The following is a 14234-nucleotide window of genomic DNA, read 5'->3' as shown; positions in this document are numbered from 1 at the left end:
ACCATTGATGAGATCACAGATTCATTGGTATATTGAATTATTTGGTTCCTCGTGTAGCTCAATAATTATTAATCTGTCAAAGCATGTGCTTTTCCCCCTTTTTAGACTGTCTTCATGGAGAGCAGGGACAGTTGCATGGTACCTTTGTAGATGAGCATTTCATGACTATATTGGATAGTGAAATGAAGAGTCTAAATCTTTCCATGAGATGGAAGAATTGATCATTGTGGAGCATACAAGCGAGAGTTTTCTATCTCTTGTTTTTGTTTTTATGCATATGTTTCTATTTAGAACAGATTAGTATAAAAGAGAGGCAGCATGGCATCTGAAGAATAGAGACCTGGCCTTAAACATGCCCCTGACATGGCCTCTCTTTGTGCTACGTCTCAGGCGATCCAGGCAACTCCAAGACGAGAAGCTGCAGAGAGGGTGCTAATCTGCATTGGAAGGCAAAGAGTCATCACCTTGAAGTTCCTCATGTCCAGTCCCTCTCCCTTTATATTATAATTCACTCATATAGAGTGTTAAGCACTACACATAAAACGAACCAAAAACAGAACACTAAAACCCCAAGGTAAAACAGGTTTCTGTCTCTTAGGGAGCTTCTGTTCTAAGGTAGCCTGTTTTTGAAGACTGATTCTTTTTTAAAATGCACTGTGCTTTGCACAAAGGTCAATAAATATGTATGAATTTGTTCAAAAAGTAAGAAAACGAATAGGATAATTTCTTTCTTTTCCCATTGGCGGATGATGGTAAATCAATTTTGCTTACAGCCTCTACCCCTTGAGAAAAAAAAAAAGCACCTCAAGTTACTAGAGGAAATTTATGACTCTTCTTACCTTAACAAGGGCACTGATCATTAACTGGCCTTTATTTTGATTAGATTTAATCCGTCCCCCATAATGAAGCACTTCATCATTTGCTAACTATTTGTTACATTTGTTCAACTAAAGTTTATCTTAGTCCTGCAGGCATATGCTTTGGGGCTCAGAGGGTAAGAATGAAATTTCTCTGAACGATGTAAACGTGGTTAAGCATACTAAATACAAAGGTGTTGTGGTTCCAGTTTGGTGAGGTCATGGATTACTAAAACATCTGATGTGTATGTTTTTTTTAAAGATACCTGATAGCCCTAGTGATCAACATTATATGTAGCTCAAACATATTATCTAATCACCATTAGGAAAGCTCATTTTGGATGAGTAGAATTGGCTCTATGGAATTTTTGGTTTGTTATGTAAAAGTTGGTTACCATTTGGGTGGGGGAATTCTTTAAGTGGAATCACTTCCCCCTTGTTGGACACCCGATATCCCTGAGAGGCATTTTTAGTAACTACTTGTGTCTTCTATAATCCTGCATTCACATGAAAGCCTGGGAATGTGCAGTCCCTAAAGAGGTGGATGGTTTGCTTAGTGAAACCTTGAGATGGCCACTGCAGGGACTAAAATTCCTTGCTCTTTTGAATGCCCAAAGCTGTTTCTGAGCTGTCAACCAGACAGGAGATTTTTTTTTTTGTCTGGGACCATTTGCTTTTGTACAATGATTAAAGCAATTTGTTCCTCTCAAATTGTTAAGGACTTGTTTGTGCCTAGTTTATACTTTTGATTGATTCAATTGGGAAAGTCTGTGCCTTCTGTGATTTTATTAATTGGGGTAGGGTTAGAAACTCCCACTGTTAGACTTGGAGGAGATGGCAAATGTTTTATTTAGACTGGAGCCTTTAGCCTATAATTGATTTTGCATTTACAATGAATTTGGTTTGTTTTAGTTCCCCAGAAGTCTAATCAACTAGCTTAGTCTCTAACATATGCCCTCTCAGATATGCCTTAAAATGGAACATGTCTTTTGGAAGACTAAGTATGTAGCTCTTGCAGGGGAGTAGTTGGTGATTTTGATACCTTTGGTTTGGTAATATTTTGTTTTCTATGAAGTAATTTTTTTAAAAAATAGGTTGTTTATAGTGTTATTTTAGGGGCTTAGACCATCACTTGTGTGATTCTCAGGGGATTGACTGCATGCACACAGAGTTCTCTTGTAGCTGTCCTATGGTAGGAAGCAGTGAATTATAGTGAGCTAAGGATCTGAGTTCAAATCTGGCCTCAGACACGTACTAGCTGTATGACCCTGGGCAAATCATTTAACCCCTACTTGCCTCAGTTCCTCATCCTCATACTGGAGAAGGAAATGGCAAACTACTCCAATGCCTTGCCAAGTTTTGTCTGTGGGGTCGTGTTAAGTTGGATGAGACTGAAAAACAACAACAGTGGTTCTCAGGAAGCACTTATTGAGCAATAACATAGAACTGAGGTCCTGACTAGTATAATTTGAGTGAGTGTGTAAATCAGATTAAACCTTAGCTAATTCTAAGTTAATTAAGTGAAATTTTGATTAACTCTTATTCAGGTGATCTTTTCTCTTAAAAAACAACAACCACCATCTTTATTCAGTTAGGAAATTGATGCTTTGAGTTAAGTATAGTTTGAATGAATGGATATTGGTTTAATGAGAATTCATGCTATAAATTAAATTTCATCTCAACTTCACTTTATTGTTTGGTATAATGTTGACATGTTAATTGTAAATTTTCAAGATATTCTTTTGTTATCCTTAAATTCTAATACCCTACCAATTGATTTGTAGTGATGATTCCAGCAGCCACCAGAGGTCATTCAAACACTGAAGCAAAGCATTGCAAGTGAAAAGATTCGCTTTGAACTTTAGATAGAAATAGAGATGTAGTTGGGGAGAGGAGGAAGAAGCTCAGGGCATGTATGTAACCATGTCTGGCACTTTCTTACTACTGGAAATTGATATGAGAAAATCAAATTGATTCTGATTCCATTTTGTAATTGCTTCTTTTCAGTATCACCCCCAACATGTCGTAAAATTGCATAAGCTGTGTTTCTTTATCTCTGAGTTAAGTTCAGAGGTTCTGCTTTCCTCTCTGAGCTAAGTTGTCCCATAAATCATCTTAATTCAAAGGAATATGTTGTCTCTATACATCTTACTGCCCATGTACAATTAAGGTAGAACTCTTATCTTGATAACAAGTCTTGTAAGATACAGGTGAGCACCAGGAAGCCTGCAAGGCTGGCTGTCCTTCAAGGAAGTCTATACTGTTAGCCATGCAGGGGGACACCACCAATGAGCTTTCCATGGCAACAAGATGGCAGGAGGGGTTGTTGCTGGTCCTGCATTCCTGACTTCCATCCATTCATATTGTTTCCCATCATCTGTGACACTTCAGACTTTATAACCAATCATGTTGTTGATGATTCCTGTTCATTGTTCTCTTGTACTTCCCAAAACCACATGAAGGCTGGTGAGCCCTACTTTGGGGTCTTTTGACTGACTGAGGAGTCAAGAGACTCCATTTATTCGTAATTGCTAGCCTCACCAGTAGATCAAATGTGCTCAGACCTTTGTTCCTCAGTTTACCTTAATTTTAATCACAACAAATGTTTTAGCTATGTTTGGAAAGAACTTTTCTTCCATTACCGTTTCAACTTCTGATCTCTAAGTAGGTTAAGCATTAAGCAAAATGTAACAATTTTGAGTAATGTTGCATAACCTTTTAATAGTGAATGAGTCAGTTAAAATTATCTGAAATATGAGAGGAGTCCTGATTTCTAAAGTTAGTCTTTTTAATTTTTTTATTTATTTCATTAACTATTTCACAAGCACATGTAAAATTTTTTAAACATTTTTTAAAATTTTGAGTTCAAAATTTTCTCCCTCGTTCCTGAGAAGGCAAGCAATATGATATCAAATTTACATGTGAAGTCATGCAAAACATTTCCATATTAGCCATGTTGCAGAAGAAAACACAGACACATACACACACACAAAGCAAGAAAGAGAATAAAAAGAGAGAATAACAAAGTATGCTTTAATCTGTACTGAGTTCATCAGTTCTCTCTCTGGAGGTGGAGAGCATTTTTTGTCATGGATCCTTTGGAATTGTCTTGGATCATTGTCGTGATCAGAGTAGCTAAGTCTTTTACATCATTACCATATTGCTGTCAGTATACAGTGTATATAAAGTTCTCTTGATTCTGCTTGCTTCACTTTGCATCAATTCACATCAGTCCCTAGATTTTTCTGAAACTATCCTGCTCATCATTTCTTACAGCACAACAGTATTCCTTTTTTTTTTTTTTGGTGGGGCAATCGGGGTTAAGTGACTTTCCCAGGGTCACACAGCTAGTAAGTTTCAAGTATCTGAGGCCGGATTTGAACTCAGGTCTTCCTGACTCCAAGTCCGGATCTCTATCCACTGTGCTACCTGGCCACCCCAGCACAACAGTATTCCATCACAATCATATAACACAACTTGTTTAGCCATACCTCAATTGATGGGCATCCCCTTGGTTTCCAGTTCTTTGCTGCTGTGAAAAGAGCTGCTATAAATATTTTTGTACAAATAGGTCTGTTTCTCTTTGTTCTCTTTGGAATACAGACCTAATTGTGGTATTTCTAGGTCAAAGGGTATGCACAGTTTTATATCACTTTGGGTATAGTTCCAAATTGTTCTCCAGAATGGTTGGATCAGTTCACAGCTTCACCAGCAGTGCATTGATGTCTCAGTTTTTCCATGTCTTTTCTGGTATTTGTCATTTTCCTTTTCTAAGATGCTAGCCAATCTGATAGGTATGAGACGGTACCTCAGAGTTGTTTAGATTTGCGTTTCTCTAATCAACAGTGATTTAGAGCATTTTTTTTCATGCAACTATTGATAGCCATGATTTCTTCTTCTGGAAACTGCCTATTCATGTCCTTTGACCATTTGTCAATTTGGGGATGACTGATAGTGTTAGAAATTTGGCTTAGTTCCCTAAATATTTGAGAAATGAGGTCTTTTTCAGAAAAACTTGCTGTAAAATCCCCCCCCCCCATTTTCTTGTTTTCCTTTTAATTTTGGCTGCATTAGTTTTGTTTGTGCAAAACCTTTTTAGTTTCATGTAATTGAAATTCTCCATTTTACTTCTCATGATTCTCTCTGTCTCTTGTTTGGTCATAAAATATTATCCATAGCTCTGACTGTTACATTTTTCTGTGCTCTCCTAATTTACTTGTGATGTTTCATCTTTTATATCTAAATGATTTATCTATTTTGACCTTATCTTTGTATATGATTCGGTTGGTCCATGCCTAGGTTCTGCCAAACTGCCTTCCAGTTTTCTCAACAATTTTTGTCAGCTATTTAGTTCTTACCCTAAAGGCTTGAATCTTTGGGTTTATCAAACACTAGGTGGTACAATAAATAGAGCACTGAGCTTAGAGTCAGGAAGATCTGAGTTCAAATCCAGCCTCGGATACTTACTAGAGCTGTGTGATCCTAGGCAAGTCATTTAACTCCTCTTTGCCTCAATTCCTCATCTCTAGGGTTTTGTGGCATTGGGTTCTTTGAGTTTTTCTCCTACTTGTATGTTCAGTTTTTCTTAGTCTTCTCTTTTGATACCTTATCATTAATATTCTGTTGCCTTAATTGTGTATGTACATAAAACTCTGTCCTGGGCTCTTTTCTCTCAACAGAGTATCCATTAACTTCATTAGTGTCCAGGGATTTCTCTCCATACGTTCTCTCATGAACCTTCATTAGCTCCCAAAGGTTTCATTATAATCATAGATTAAATGAGATAATATTTGTAAAACCACTTCGTTTGGTGCCTGACACATAGTAGGCACCATTGCCTTACCAGATAACTTCTAGAAAGAAAAGAAAATCCAAGAGGAGAGGGGAGGCAGCCGTGTCAGATGCAGCAAAGAGGTGATGAAAGATGAAGACTGAGAAAAGCTCATCAGCTAAGAGAGAATTGGTAACTTTGGAGGCGTTGGTTTTAGTGAAGTGATGAGGCAGAACATCAGAAAAGGGCAGAGAAATGAGGGAGAGGAGAGCATGTGGAGTCCAAGGGAACAGACAACCTTTTATAGGCATCTGTGAGAGGGAGGGGGCCTTTGGATGAGAGCTTCAGGGGTCAAGCAAGAGTTTTTTAAGGATCAGCAGGAAACTTGGCTGTGTTTATAGGAAATAAGGGACGAGCCAGGAGATGGGGAAAGATTGAAGATGAAAAAGAGAGAGTGACAATGAGGGCAGCCTTCAGGAGAAGATGGGATTTATGTGAATGAATGAAAACCCACGTATTCAATGGTTACCATGCCCCAAATGCTGTGCTGAGGGCCGGATGAGACACAACCCCCTTCAGTAGCAGTGGCTCTGTTGACTTCATTTAGCCCCAGGGCTAAAGGGTGAGGGTCCAGTCACAAGGTTCTGTTTTTTTTTTTTTCAATTTAGAACTGGTAAAGTCACAGAGCTATTTTTTGATAATAAGGTAATTGTAAAAATATATTGAAATTGGAGATCATTTATCCTTCCTAACTTATATTTGAGAGGCAGCATGATGTAGTATATAGATGGCCAGTAGTGGGCTCAGGAAGACCCACCTCTGACCCATGCTGTCTCTGTAACTCTGGACAAGTCATTTTTTCTCTCAGTGCCCTCCAGGGAACTCTCTAAGACCAGAGATTTCAGAGAAATTCTTGCTCTGCATTGGTGGAAGTAGTTTCCACATAAGCTCTCCAGATGATGAAATTACAGTTCCAGATCCCTCCTCCCTTAAAAAAAATTTTACATGTATTTGTCTTCTGGGGCATCTAAGTAAAAACTACTTGCAATTTGAATACCTTCCATTACTCTGCGATGCAGCAGAATTAAGGAAGTAGAGGACAAAAACATCAAATTGCCTGCTAGCTAACAAAGCAATTCAGCAATATTTTTTTGTCTTCATAGCTATTTTTGTGCAATACCGCTTGAAACCGTTTTGAATGTCACATTAGCTGATGTGTTAAGCACGTAATAAAAACACAGTTATTGCAAATGTAATGGGTTATAGTGGCCCTGAAAGATATTCTTATTTTTAGCCTTGTTAAAATAAAGCAGTTTCACACTTTCAGATGTCTCTGAAGGTGTTAAACAATATATTCATTAACATTAAATGTCATTAAATAGTTCTTTCATTTTGAAAAGTCTGGATAGTTGTTTCTTTTCTGAACAGACCGTTTAACTCATGTATCGGTGTTATCACTGTTGAAATCGCTTTAATCTGACTCCTTGTACTTTCATATAGTAATGATGTGGAATTCAGAGGTGTCAGACTGGCCTTATGCAACCTGCAAAACCTGCAAGTGTGGCTGCCCCAGATTACAGTGTCATTGGGATATGTAAAGCAAAATAAATAAAGCTACAGTACACCACAGATAATGTTAGTTTGTGGTTTTCTAAGTCAGTCTGCAGCCTGCAGATATCCCTTTCTGTTGGAGTTTGACACCACCAATATAGATCAATTCTATATTTACCAGTTCTTTCATTCCCATAGAAAAGGCATAAACTCAAGTTGTATTTGCTTAAGGTAGCAAAGTCTTTTAATGAGGTAGTTAATCACACCAGTCATTCTTATGGCATGAGGTGCTTGGTTTATAAAAATGTCAGTTTGAGAACTTAATCTTATTTTAAATTAAAAAATGGTTATATGAAAAATTGAAACATTTGTACCTTGTCAGAGTGAAATTAAGTAAACCAAAGATTGGGTGGCAGGGATTTAAAACCTAAAGCCATTTTCTAGGCTGTTTTCCCCTTTTTAAAAGACAAAAGTAAAGTACTTTTCCATTAAAATGTCCTACCTATTAGGCAATACCACTGCACCACCCCCTCTGCCATCCTAGGCAATGAGTGATGTGAAGCTATTACCACCAGAATAGCTGAAGAGATCCAAATCTTGAGCAGTCCTTTTATCTGTAGCCCTAATTTGCCTTCTAAGTTTTGGGAAGTATGGAGACCAATACTAGTTACTTTTTGCAAGGGAATCTTTCAATTAAGGTTTTCCGTACATCTGGAAGCATTGCTTGATACTGGATTATTTAGAATGTAACCTTAGTTTCAAAGCCCATTGGTATAAGACTTCTCATTTGTGGAGATCAATGGCCCGTACCTGGTGAGGGTAGAATAGAGAGATGCTCAGTTGCTTTGAACCTCTCCCAGTTTTTTCAGGTTTTACAGTTGCTTGGGGCCCTTCTGCCTTCTAGCTTTGAGAGAGAACATAGAGGTATACTTAATCTGATTTCTGGTTTTGCTTTGTTTTGTTTTGTTTTGTTTTTTGCTATAGACTTGGATAAGTGGGTTTCTTTGAGAATTGCTTTGTATGTTCTTAGTGGAACTGGTAATTGTTGGGAAGGGAGTCAAGCCTTGGATGTAGAGCTTGGGGTCCTGCTTCTCTGCAGTTAATGAAACACCAATCAGAAGTTAGACTGAACCTGAAAATCACATCTCCCAGACTAACCATATTTAAGGGAGCAGGTAGATATGCTTCTGGTCTGGTACTCTCCCTCTCTGAGGAGAGCAGAGTGGTCAAGATGCTGGCCCTGACCCCTTGCTTCTCCTCCTGGCAGGGAGGAAAACCTCTCTTGCAGAAGGGAAGAGGGAGGAGAGTAGAGATGTCTATTCCCCTTCCCTTCAAGCCATACAATGATATCCCATGCTGCATATGGAGGAAAACCGTCATCACATTAAAAAACAAAAAAGTCAAAAAGATGATGGGAACTGGAGTTGGATAATAGTAGTAATGGCTGACATCTAAATAGCTCTTTGAAGCTGCAAAGTCGTTTTCAAATTGTATTTTATTTGAGCCTCACTCAACCTGTGAGATCAGTACTTTTTATCATCCTGATTTTATAGATGAGGAAATTGAGGAATGGATTGAGTGGCTTTTTCTAGGTCACAAGGCTAGTAAATGTAATAGCTAGACTTGAACCTACATCTTTTTGTCTCCAGCTCCAGCATCCTTTCTAGTTATGCAAAAAGACTTGCTGTCATATTAGACCCAAGTATGTTATTGTAGAATTATAAATGAACATCTTTCCAGTTTTGTCCCAAGTTCATCGTATCTCTGTGATATTGGCATAAGAGGAACCTCTATTAGGATAATAATATTGAGTAAGATATTGAAAATCTGTTTTATAATTTTAAAAAATTACATGTCAAGGTTACTTTTCCCTCCAATAAATATTCATTTATTTAATTTTGTAAACAGCTAGCAAGGTGTATTAGAGTATCGGATGGATTCTGGAGAAGGGGAAAGGGAAGGAAGAAGAAGAGAATACACTTATATAGTGCCCACTATGTGCCAGGCTTGGTGCTGAGTGCCTTACAAATATTAGCTCATTCGGTTCTCACACATTACACTAGAGAGTAATTAATTGATAGAGTAATTGCCAAACAGTGGTTAGCATACCTTCGATGTGATACCTCAATATCCTTATGGATTCTGGAGCCACGTCTCTTCCCCTTTTCCTTTTGCCTATTCCTTCAAGAGTGGTTTTATTTTATTCTGTTTTTCCTCAGTGACTTTCTTTTTGATCCCTGTCCTTGTTTCTCACAAAGCTCTTTACTACTTCTCATCGCCGATGGATCCCATGTAGCTCCCTCTGCTGCTCTCCATGGCTCTTCCCTCTTCTCTCTTCTGTTTCCTGTCACTTGTCCCTGTGCTCTTGGCTTTCCCAGCAAAAAGCTGGGCTTTCATAGACTGAATTGTTTAAATATAACTGTTTTCCTTCCTTCTTTCCTTCCTTCCCTTCCCCTTCTTTCCTTCCTTTCTTTCTGCTTTCTTACCTTCCAGCTTTCCTTCCTTCCCCTTCTTCTCCTCTTCTTCCTCCCCTATAATAGTAGAATATAAATTTCTTGAGTTCATAGCACAGTGCTTTGCATATAGCAGGCTCTTAATAAATGGTGGTTCATTTGAATCATGGACATGTCTTTGGTTCTGTTTGATCATTTTTATCTCTGTCCAAAGATTATTTCTTTGTCCATGAAGACCACTTTTTATTTTTATACTTTTAGGTTCGAAGCCATTCTGGACACTGGAGGATATTTCTATGTAGCCAAGTTTTCACTGTAATGATATTTTTTGTGTTATCTATGCTTTCAGAACATTATATCATATGACATGATGGTTGCTTCTTTTATAGTGTGGAAGGCAGAATTAGTTATCTTCACTTGAGGATTCTGGTTTATTTTTTTCTCACTCAGTTCTTTTGTCAAAACAAATGATTTGCAGCTGGGTTAATGAAAGAGCTATGTTACTCTTGAGCTTCTTGATCATAATTGTAGAACATTTTAGGCTCTGTTCTTCATAATAGGAAGATAGGCTCTCTATACTTTGTCTTTTTTCTTGTTTTTCTGTTTGGAAAAAGCAGACTACTTTTAGTTGTTTTTAATTCCACCCCCCCCCCCTTGCCAGTTGGGCTTTCAGGAGTGTAGAATTAATTCATCCTAAAAATGTGAAGTTGTGACATAAATCTTGGTGGATTAAGAGGAGATTCATTTGTTTAATAATAATAATAACTTATAATATAATATATAACATAATATAATATAAATATAACATAAATAAATATAAATAAATAAGATAGTATAAATAAATATAATATAAAATAGTAATATAGTGCTTTAAGGTTTAAAAAGTACGGGATAGATATTGAATGAATGAATGAAAAAGTATTCATTAATGATTAGTTTGTGCCAGTGTTTAGCACAATCTGGGCACTTCATAAATGCTCATTGATCAACTGACTTTGAGGCACTATACTAAGTGCTGGGGATAAAAATACGAAAACAAAATCATCCTTGCCTTCAAAGATCTTCAGTGCTAATATGTATAATAATAGATGTAGGGAATATATATCTATGTGCATATATATGTTACACAGTCATACACCTAGGGAGATAATACACGTAGGCAAAGCTTTTAAGATCTGGGAGGTCTCATGGGAGTGATGAGTTGAATTATCCTTATGAAAGTATGATCGTTTGAAAGTGTTATTCAGCTTTACAGAGGAAGAAACTAAGGGTCAGAGAGGTCAAGTGATTTTCCCAAGGTAACACAAGGTAACACATCCAGTAAGTGCCGTATGTAAGACATCAGGTCATGTTGTTCTTGATCCCACATCCAGTACACTTGGCACCGTGCCATTCAGAAATCGTATAAGTTGTTAGCCTGAAATCATGTCTGACTTTTCATAGTAATGTTTTAGAAGCCTATGCATATGTCAGAACTATATAGGATCTTTTGGAAGCTATAATGGAATAACCTTATTCAACAGTGCTCTGATCCTTAATATCAGAGAGAGCATAAAACAGGGAAACATGCCCTCATCAATGCTGTAGTCACAGAGAAGCTCCAGTACAGAGGCCAAGGCAAGGAAGGCTTTCCTCTGGATGATGAGGTCCTTCAGAAGATTGAAGAGCTTGGCCTAGCTCTGTAAGTGGACCAGCGCTGCCTTTTGTCCATGTGGTAACTTAGAGTTGATTGGGTGACCTGTCGATATTATCTTTCAATATATATTTCTTGGGTCAGCATGGTGAATGAATAATTTGGGCTTAGAATTGACCAGGTAAAGTGTGCACAATGGCCTTTGGGAAGTTATAAAGTTGCTTTAATGACTCTAAGCTTCTCCTGAAACAAAGGCCCAGCTTTTGAATACTGCTAGTCATCTGGTGGTAGGACATGGAACACATGTGATGTTCACTCAGAGGTATCGGAGAGGCATTGTTGGGTATAATAGCTATGCATTACAACCGAGGAATTATGAAGGAGAAATGCCATGAGTTTTATCATCAAATGAATGAATAGAAAAAAAAAAAGATGGACTGATGCCAGGGCCAGAACCAGGAATAAGATCTGGCTTGTCCATATACTCCATTGATGGCTATTCTCATGATATCAGAAGAAAGTGAGGAAAGCTGCGAGGACATTGGGTGGATCTCTGTGGTTCGCTTACTCAAGTATATGCATAAGAGCCAGACAGGCTGGACGAACATGGGTGAGCTGCTCCTATATTCTTGGAGGAAATATGTATATCGTCCATGTGAGTATCAGATCAGCTGATACTCAAGCAGCTCAAGCAAGATACACAAGCAGCATCCAAGTTGAATGGCCAGATATCTTGTGGCAGATGGAGGAAGAAATGAAGGACCAGGAAAAACATCAAGCTGGATAATAAGCTATTTGATAATCTGGAATTCTCAATATTGTTGAAATAGAGTCCTTAAAAAAGTGAAAAGGGTCTCATTATTAATATGACAGGCATCAGCTAAATGGCGTTTCTGTCTTGTAGGGAAGAACTTCAGTTTCAGAAATAGCTTTTAAAATATCATAACATTGAAATATTTAATGAAATCAATGAAAATTAAAGTTTATCATCTTAATGAAGTCAAAAGGTAGTATTGTTAGCCATTTGAAGATTCAACTGGCTTAAGTGCCCACTGAGTTTACAATAATCTTTTAAATAATCTTAAGGAGTTCCAGAGAAATTGGAGTCAAAGTCTCTAATCTGCAGAAACTTATGATTTAGTTACTTATATGATATTGAGAAATGAAAAAGACTATATGTAAAGCAATGAGTGTAAATTTCTTCTTTAATGCTTCAACAACTTTTATTTGTGCAGGAATTCCTTTTGGTGTTGCAATTTGCAACTCTTTGGTGATGGTCTTTGAGAAGTGCTGTGGTTAAAAAAATCATGTCCTGTGATTTACCCAATGATGAACTTTTCCAAACGTAGGCAGGTTGGTCTTCAGACAGCTGATAGACAGTCTGCCAACTGACCTGTCCTCAAAGGCTTTCTAGTTTGCTTGGACTTGATAGAGCTTGGCCTAGCCGTCGAGAATTCAGCATCTCCTCCAGGCCACAGCTGCATTAAGGCACCAGACTAGGAATGTAGCAGAGGACATATAGGTTAATTTGGTATAGTGCTAAGGGGGACGTAGATTAGTGCACTGATTATTGTTAGGTAGAACTAATCAAAATTGACTGAAGGAATTGAGTTTTGAGCAATTCTTTGATAATAAAATACCTGGACATTCAACAAAAAGTTTATCAGCTTATATCCATTAGTTCTTATTTATATTTAGGTAGTACTATTAGTGTCTTCTCAAAGGAAAACTTTATTCATAAATTACTGAAATAATGTTTTAGAGCATTGATCAAAAATGTAAATATTTAGTTATTTTTTATCAGACTTATTTTCATGATCTTAGTTAAAGAGTAGCCAGGAGGAAATGAAAGTTAGTCAAGTAATGGGAAGGTCAGAATCTTATGTCTAGGCAAAGCCACATTCTGGAAATTTTGCACCTCGGGCAGGAGGCAGGAAAGGCATCATCAATATTTAGGGTGGGAGGAGAGAAATGCTCAAACACTAGCATGAGGTATGAAGTAGTTTACCCCTGTGGATCATCTAGTATCTTTCAATCTAATATAATCCCAACAAGTGTTTATTTTAGTACAACTTATTTTTTTGCTTTTATGTCACCTTAATTTTTAAATATTTCTGTTCCCCCTTCCCAACACAGATAATCATTCCTCTAACAAAGAATAAAAAGGAGAATAAATAAATAAAATAATAAAAATTAAAAAAATAAATAAAAGGGGGGAAAAAGCAGCTCAGCAAACAGAAATAATCAATCAAGTCAGAAATTATATGCATTATTCCTTATCCTTGATACCTCACCTGCATATAGAAAGAAGGGAGATAGATTGTCTCCTTTTTTCTTCAAGGTCAGGTTTGGTTATTACGACTTCAAAGTATTCCCTTTCATTTTTAATGTTCTTTTCTTTCATGTTGTTTTCATGTGTATTGTTTTTCCTGGTTCTGCTTGCTTCACTTTGTACCAGTTCATAGAAGTTTATGTGGTTCTCTGCATTCTTCTCAATCACCATCACTTTAATGTGCTGCAGTTTATTTAGATGTTTCTCAGTCATTCCTCCATTCAGTTTTTAGTTCTTCGCTGATATAAATATTTTGGAGCACATAGCACTTTTCTATCTTTGACCTCCTTGGGGTGTACACCTAATAGAGGGATCTCTGGGTAAGGATATTTGAGTCACACTCTTAGCATAATTCCAAATTGTTTTCTGGAATGGTTGGACCAATTCTTAGCTCCACCAATAATGTATTAGTGTGCCTGTCTTACCACACGCTCTCCAACATTGACAATTCTCAATTTTCTCATCTTTGCCAATGTGCTGGGTGTGAAATAAAACATCAGAATTATTCTAGTATGCATTTCCTATTGCTTATTTGGAGCAATCTGTCATATGCTTTTTAGAGCTTGTGATTCTTTTGGCAACTGTTTGTTTATATCCTTTGACCATTTATGCTTTGGAGAGTGGCTGTACCTGGTCT

At 37.3% G+C, this 14234-nt stretch overlaps 1 protein-coding gene across 14 annotated transcripts in view; it reads left to right on the top strand.

Moving 5' to 3' along the window:
- ULK4 (unc-51 like kinase 4) overlaps nt 1-14234 on the top strand; it is a 651508-nt gene that overhangs the window by 59593 nt on the left and 577681 nt on the right. The window lies entirely within an intron of this gene.

Source organism: Phascolarctos cinereus, unplaced genomic scaffold, assembly GCF_003287225.1.
Source record: "Phascolarctos cinereus isolate Bilbo 61053 unplaced genomic scaffold, phaCin_HiC Scaffold_1;HRSCAF=81, whole genome shotgun sequence".
NCBI lineage: Eukaryota > Metazoa > Chordata > Mammalia > Diprotodontia > Phascolarctidae > Phascolarctos > Phascolarctos cinereus.
The sequence above is the reverse complement of the archived record's forward strand: the minus strand, read 5'-3'. Positions and strand labels throughout refer to the sequence as shown.